Genomic DNA, 8470 nt, shown 5'->3' with positions numbered 1-8470 from the left:
CAGCCTGGCGATGAACGCATGCCTCCATGCCCCCCGACATCACTGGAAAAGCCCCGTGGTAGTTACGCAGCTGCAAAACTATTGGGTCAGCAGCTCATGAATGAAAGCTTTGTGTGAGGTTACGTTGGTGACAGTTACAGATGCATCACATTTCATCCTTGCCTGGCCTGGCTTGGCCATTGTTTGTGACCCTTGTCTTGATGTTTTACATTATGTTATTAGAGGACACTTCATAACAATTGTAAAGTTAAATAAAATGTTTTAATAATTTAAGCGCTGTATAAAATTTTTTTTAACCAACCCTCAACAGTGAACAAAATTTTTAAAACAACAATATAACAAGAACACCCACCATCCCCAACAGTCAACAATTTTCATTTTTTTTAATAAGAACGAAACAATAGATGCCCCCCCAGCCCGCCCCACTTCCCTATCTGAGGCCATGCTTCCCTCCTCTAATTTGACCACCCCTTGTTGTAACCCCCAGTTTCCCACTTAATCGCCGAGTAACGGGACCAAGACGTCTTGCAGCAGAGCACCTCAAGTGCTTTACGAAGAAACACCTTATAAGTCAGACGAAGTTCTTCCTCCTGTCTCGCATCTGTCGTGTTGGTCAGTGGTACGGCACCCAGAGGTGCAGTGCCGTATCCCAAAACTATCGCGTGCCACAAGGCATCGACAGAGTCAATCGTTTGCCCCATTGCCGCAACTATCTGCCCCATGCCCTCTGTTATTCTGGCAGACAATGTGGCAATGCTGTCGGTCAACCCATCAAGTGCCTGGAGGAGCTCTCGACCTATGTCGATGCTTGCCCTCGACAGTGACACCATGTCCTCATTCACATTTGCCCATCGCAGCGCATGCCTACCTCGCCGACTCAACCACCGTGGGGTCAGCGTGGGCACTGGACAACTTGGAGTTGCCTATTGCAAGCCGCTTGGCCCCGCTACTTCATCCGTTGAGGATGATGTGGCTGCAGGTACCACAGAAGACAGTTTGGGCTCATAATTCTCTTACTCCTCCTCGGTTTGCTCTTGGTCACCTGTGGTGAGCACAACCTGCAGCAGTACTGGTATTGCTGCAGGGGCCTCCTGTTGCACCTGGGGAGCTGGAAAACATAATTGAGGTTAGTAGAAGAGAAGGGGAGATATGAGAATGCTTGCGCATATATACGAGGAGCAACACTACTGCAATAAATGTGAACGAGAGACGTTACGTATGATTAACATGAGAGTACAGAAGAGTACAGAAGCTGCATGCATAACATTACATCATTCATATATTATAATCAAATGCCATTAAGTTACTTTAAATTACCACTGGTTTACCACTGCTTTACACATTACTCACGTGGTGCAACAATGGGATCTGCACCACCACGTGTGGCAGAACGATTATGGCTGCCCATTAAGGCTGCGGCACATTCCTCGAGATTGGTTAGAGGATGCAGCTCAGCAGGCCCTCCTCCGCTCCGCCTCTGCTCCACCAGATTCTTAGATACCTTCCTCTGCAAACGTGACAAGAGCATGGCATAAGCTAATTGACTAGGTATTATTACTGAAACACAACAGATATTGTACTCCACAATTAGTCACCTCACATGCTATTCATCGTTAACGTTAACGTTATATGCTAATACGGTTTGTATCCAATGGATGCATGGATATAACATCTACGTTCAGAGAAAATATTTAATAAGATTGTGTTTAGAAACTAATGCTTGACATCTCACGTACAATCTTTAGGAAAGGCCCCATCCACGGGTCATGCCATTCGGCACCTGAGGGGAAGAAGGCGGTTTATTGGAATTGATGGAGGTCCCCGAAAGAGGGGGGAATCAGGTCCACTGGTGCGCTCGGCAATGACAGGACTGTAATGGGAGGGGGCACCGTGTCCCTGGGCTGTGCTCGGAGACCTCCGTGTGGCCGAAGCTAATGTCCCAAAGTGTCCCAGGGCAGACAGTGAGCCAGGGCAGCTCTCCCCCAGTCCAGGCTAGGTCACTTTGTGACTGACAGTAGCCGAAGAGACTCACACAGGCTGGGCAAAGCTGAGCGGCTCACTCAGCACTCAGTCGTGCCCCATCCACCCACCTAACCAAAAAGGAGACGGTGCCCAAGTCAAAGAGTTGCTCACAGCACATAAGCGCACATAAGCAGCGATATAATTTAATAATACTCCTTCTAAACTAAAGTGGTAAATATGCCGAGTGTTTGTGGTCTGTCTGTTTCCAGTCATTCCTTTGGCCACAATTTTCGATCAAAGCCTTTAAATAATAATTAATACTGTTGTTTAAGTTTAAGGCATCTCAGCAACATTAGACATAAAGGGTGAAGGTTCCGACTCCAGTCCAAATCTTAGCAGGGAAGCTACCCAAGATTACCCAGCTTAATTACAATCCGGCAGATTTACATTCTAATTAATGAGTTAGTGCATCATTACAATTTTAAATTTAATAATTTAATACTTACTCTTGCAGATGCATCAAGACTGTTCTAGCGCTTGAAGCACTGGTCTGCCTCACACCTATCGTGGGCTACTGATGAAACGAGAGCGGCGATATCCGCCCATATTTTTTGATAAATCCGAGGTGGAAGTTTCCCACACCCACCCCGGGTTAATTGGCCCCATCGAGTCGCAACCTCGTTGACTAAGGCCTCATTATCTGAGAAGACTTTCGCCCTTCTCCTCCCTGCAACCTCCTGCAGACTCTCTCCCGAATCCTCCTTGGACATCTCCATCATGTTACGTTCAGCACTCCTTCAAAATCCACCCTCGTTGAAAAGCTTCCTTCTCTCTCTCCCTCCCTTTGCCTTCTGAGCATGCGCAGATGACCCCTAGCCTCCCGAATCGCGGGAAAAGTTCTTTGCCTGAAAAAAACGTGCATCGCAGAACGGCCATTGCTATGGACGCCAGCCTTGCACGACTTAATACATTGCTCAGGCCCATTTCTCATCGCTAAGGCTATTGCCCAAATTAAAAAGGCTAAACTAGCGGTTTTTAAAATAGGCGATATTCCAGCGATTCTGAAAAATAAAAAAAGCACTAAGGCCAGAAATATTGCCCAGTTAATCTTACTCTCCTGCTCATTCTCCATATCACTGCAATTTTTTCTCTTTCAAGTATTTATCCAATTCCATTCTGAAGACTACTATTAAATCTGTATCCACCACCCTATCAGGCAGTGCAATGCAAATCCTAACCACTCGTTGTGTAAAAAAGTTGTTCCTCATGTCACCTCTGGCCAATCACTTCAAATTTGTGCTCTCTGGTTGTCAACTCTTCAGCAATTGGAAATAGTTTCTCTTTATTTACTCTATATAAACCCTTCGTGATTTTAAATACCTCGATCAAATCTCCTCTCAGCTTTCTCTGCTTTAAGGGGAACAACCCCAGCTTCTCCAGTCTATTCACGTAATTGTAATCCCTCATCCCTGGAACCATTCTAGGATTAATGGTACCTAAAAGGGAGGAGCTATTACAAGAGATAGGGGAGCCAAAAATCAGGGTCTCAGAGAGACCTGTTACTGCCCGTTTGTGGCGGCCATTTGTCAAAATCGAATGGCCACCACTTTGGGGTCAACTGGCCGATCCGACCGAAATTTAGGTCGGGGATTTTTCGGCCTGGACTCCATAACGCCCGATTCTGATGACCACCGAAAGCGAGTCATCAGTTAATGCACTGCCGTTTTTAAATAAAAGAAAAACTTACCGATCGATATTCAGCTGAACTCGTCGATCCCCCATCGTGTGGTGCCCCCGACAGGTTTTCTGTCAGTGCACCCTCTGAATAGTGAGTGCGGCCCAACAGCCTGGTGGCCCTTAAAGGGGAGGGCCCACTGCTGTGACCGCAATGTAAACATTTTTGCCGGCCAACTTGCCGATCGGCCGGCAAAATACTGCCTCCAGGTTCAGTTGGGCCGCCAACGGCAACCTAGCATCCCCTCTTGGGAACCTCTCCCCTGTAACGGAGTGGAGAGAGCATGGTGATGCACACTCACTGTGATGTCATCATGACTCCACCACTAATTGACAGCGATGTAGGCCCCGACCGACCCCATTTTCAGCCAATCAGCCTGGTTTTGAGTCTAAGGCCTACCCCATTATGATCCATTTCCTGTAGGACTTTGAAAACATGTCAAAGTCCTGAAAATGGATCTACTTAGCGTACCAAGAGTTGCAGCGGTAAGTACCACCCTAAAAATCATAGGTGCGCCAGCTTTCTGGTGCACCTGAATTTCGACCCCAGGGATTGTTCCCATTTGGTTGCAGATAACCCTGCAAGTCAATTCGCGAATAGATAAGGGGCTGGATTTTCAGTTTTTCACCCCGGAGTTATGGTATTGGCGGTGGAAAGCATTTCCGGGTGGGCGGCCAGCTTCCAGTGCCCCGCCGGGACATTCGGTGCCGGGTTGCGGGAGTGCGGTGTATTACCGCCCGGAATAGGTGAGTCGGTGTGCAATGCCCCTGGTTGCGACACCGTCTCGATATTTGTTTTGTGCCCAATCCATAGCATGCCCTCATGGGACTGCCTGTGAATGCTGACAGTCCGAGCTCTACCGGCCGCAGTGAGGGAAGGAATGTCTACCTAAGGTAAGAATGATTGTTTTTTATTTTTTTATTTTTGCAATTTATGTTGATGTGGCGTCAGTAATGTATTGGGAATGTTTTTGGTGGTTTTTTTCCTGGTTTGTTTCCTCACGGAAGCCTCTCTTCGGGCACTCTGAGGCCGGCTGTTTACCTTGGGATTTTCAGTTGCTCAACAGGCCTAATGCCCTAAAAGAGGTGTGGAATGCCTTCCTTTCTGCTCTGCTCCACACTCAGGGCCCAGCTGGTGAACTTTATGGCTGGAGATGCAAACCATTTCCCGGTGCAGGTTGGGGAGGCGGGGAGTAGGTCAGTTCCCTGGGCAGGCCCGACGTGTCGGCAGGCCGCGAAGTGTTGGCGGGCCAAATGTCAATCCGGCCCCAGCGGGCTGAGTGTCAGCGGGCCCCAGGCGGGCCGAATGTTGGCGGGCACCAGCGGGCCAGGTGTCAGAGCAGCCCCAAAGTCGGGGTAGAGGTCGGCCGCGTTCTGCGCATGTGACCCCAGCCACCAGAATCATGCTGGACGAGGGGTGGTGCCAGATAAGGGACTCCCGGATAACGGAAGTCCAACCTGTACCTTGATTTTGAGACTTTTGTGGCCCAGTTGACCAATAAAACATGACAGTTAAATTGTCAACATAGAAACATAGAAACATAGGGCTAGACTTTCCTCTATGATCGCTATCACCCAAAAATGAGCGATATTTCCAGCCTTTGTGTTTTTTTTATTTTTCAGGATCGCTGGAATATCGCCCATTTTAAAAACCGCTAGTTTCGCCTTTTTAATTTGGGCGATAGCCTTAGTGATGTGAAATCGGCCTTAGCGATGTATTCAGTTGTGCAAGGCTGGTGTCCATAGCAACGGCCGTTCTGCGCATGCGTGTTTTTTTCAGCAAATAACTTTTCCCTCGATTTGGGAGGTCAGGGGTCATTTGCGCATGCTCAGAAGACTGAAAGAGAGGGAGAGAGAGAGAAGGAAGGTGGAAAGAAGTGTGTGCAGTGTGTAAGATGTCAAATGAAGAATCTACATATAATAGTATACAGCAGGAGCTTTCAGGGGGAAGGAGGGCTAAAGCATTCTCTGATGAGGCTAATGAGGCCCTGGTGAATGAAGTGGAAAATCGGTGGGGCCAATAACCTGAGGCGGGCATGGGAAACCTCCCCCCCGCACCCCCCCACTCCCCCCTCCGCACTTATAAAAAAATATGGGTTGATATCACCGCCTTGGTATCATCGGTGGCCACGATAGGCATGAAGCAGACCAATGCCGCAAGCGGTGGAACAGTCTCGTTGCATTGGCAAGAGTAAGTATTCAATTATTACATTTTAAATTGTAATGATGCACTAACTCATTAATTAGAATGTAAATCTGCCGGATTGTAATTAAGCTGGGTAATCTTGGGTAGCTTCCCTGCTAAGATTTGGACTGGGGTCGGAACCTCCACCCTTTATGTCTAATGTTGCTGAGATGCCTTACATTTAATCAGCAGTATTAATTATTATTATTTAAAGGCTTTGATCAAAACTTGTGGCCAAAGGAATCACTGGAAACAGACAGACCACAACCATTCGGCATTTCTACCACTTTAGTTTAGAAATAGAATTCTTGTGTCCTGTGAGCAACTCTTCAATTTGGACACCGTCTCCTTTTTGGTTACATTGGTGGATGGGGCACGACTGAGTACTGAGGGGTTCAGTCAGCTTTACCCAGACTCACACAGTGACCCAGCCTGGACTGGGGGAGAGCTGCCCTGGCTCACTGTCTGCCCTGGACATTAGCTCCGGCCACATGGCGATCTCTGAGCATAGCCATGGACACGGTGCCTCCTCCCATTACCGTCCTATCATTGCCGAGCTCACCAGCGGTCCTGATTCCCCACTTGGGGGACCTCCATCGATTCAAAAAAACCGTCTACCTCCCCACAGGCACTGAATAGCATGGCCCATGGATGGGGCCCTTCCTGGAGATTGTACACGAGATGTTTGGTGTCAAGCATTAGTTCATAAACACGATCTTATTAAATATTTTCTCTGAACATAATTGATACAACCATGCATCCATTGTGGATACAAACCGTATTAGCATATAATGTTAACATTAATAAAGAATAGCATGTGGGGTGTCTAATTGTGGATTTCATTGTCTGTTGTATTTCAGTAATAGTACCTAGTCAATTAGCTTATGCCATGCTCTTGTCACGGTTGCAGAGGAAGGTATCTAAGAATCTTGCAGAGCAGAGGCGGAGCGGAGCAGGGCCTGCTGAGCTGCACACTCTCACTGATCTGGAGGAGCATGCCGCAGCATTAATGGGCAACCATAATCCTTCTGCCACATGTGGTGGTGCAGATCCCATTGTTGCACCACGTGAGTAATGTGTAAAGCAGTGGTAAACCAGTGGTAATTTAAAGTAACTTAATGGCATTTGATTATAATATATGAATGATGTAATATTAGGCATGTAGTTTCTGTACTCTTCTGTACTCTCATGTTAATCATATGCAACATCTCTCGTTCACATTTATTGCAGTAGTGTTGCTCCTCGTGCATATGCCTGCACAGCGCAAGCATTCTCATGTCTCCCCTTGTCTTTTAATAACGTCAATTATGTTTTCCAGTTCCCAGACTCCCCAGGCGCAATGAGAGGCCCCTGCAGCAACACCTGTACTGCTGCAGGTCGTGATCACCACGGGTGATGAACAGCAAAGTGAGGAGGAGGACGACAAAACCAAGCCTGATGTCTCATCTGTGGTACCTGTGGCCACGTCATCCTTAACGGATGAGGTAGCAGGGCCAAACAGCTTGCAGCAGGCCACTCCAAGTCGTCCAATGCTCATGCCGACCCCGCGGAGGTTGTGTCGGCGAGTTAGGTACACACTGCGACGGGCAGATGTGAATGAGGACAAGGTGTCACTGTCGAGGGCAAGCATCGACATAAGTCAAGAGTCCTCCAGGTGCGTGGTGGGTTGATCGGCAACATTGCTACACTGTCTGCGAGATAAAAGGAGGGCATGGAGCAGATAGTTGTGGCAATGCGGCGAACAGCCGACTCTGTCGATGCCTTGAGGCACGCGATAGTTTCGGGATATGACACTGCACCCCAAGGTGCCGTACCACCAACCAGCACGACAGATGCGAGACAGGAGGAAGAATTTCCTTCTGACTTGGAAGACATTTCTTCGTAAACGTCTTCTCCTCCATCCACTGAGGTCATTCTGCCAACATCACCCCCCGCACCCCCCGCACCCCCCCACCCCCCCCCACCTCCCACCGCCCCACAGCAGCAGCCCTTGAGATGCTCTGCTGCAAGACGTCTTGGTCCCGGTACTCGGGGATTACGTGGGAAACGGGGGGGTTAAAACAAAGGGGGCGTCAAGTTACAGGTGGGAAGCGTGGCCGCAGGTTGGGGGGAGGGGAGGGGCGTATGTTATTGTTGTTATTAAAAAATAAATTGTTTAATGTTGACTGTTGGGGATGGTGGGAGAGTATTATTGTTATATTGTTGTGTTAACAGTTTTGTTAACTGTGAGGGTTGCTGGGGGAGTGGGGGCGGTGTTATATATGTTTGTTAAATAAATGTTAAAACTATTATTAATATTTTTTATTTAACTTTACAATTATTGTGAAGTGCCTTCTAATAACATAAGGTAAAACATCAATACCATGTTTGCCAACAATGGCCATGGCCAGACCAGGACTGGCCAGGCAAGGACAAAATGTGACACAACTGTAACTGTCACCAATGTAACTTCACGCAAAGCTTTCATTCAGGAGCTGCTGACGCAAGAGTTTTGCAGCTGCGTAACTACCACGGGGCTTTTCCAGTGGTGTGGCGTGGGGGCATGGGTTCATCACCAGGCTGATTGTCCTCCCCGAGGTCCTCCTCCTC

The sequence above is a fragment of the Pristiophorus japonicus genome, chromosome 1, assembly GCF_044704955.1.
Source record: "Pristiophorus japonicus isolate sPriJap1 chromosome 1, sPriJap1.hap1, whole genome shotgun sequence".
NCBI lineage: Eukaryota > Metazoa > Chordata > Chondrichthyes > Pristiophoridae > Pristiophorus > Pristiophorus japonicus.
Note: the sequence above shows the minus strand (reverse complement) of the source record.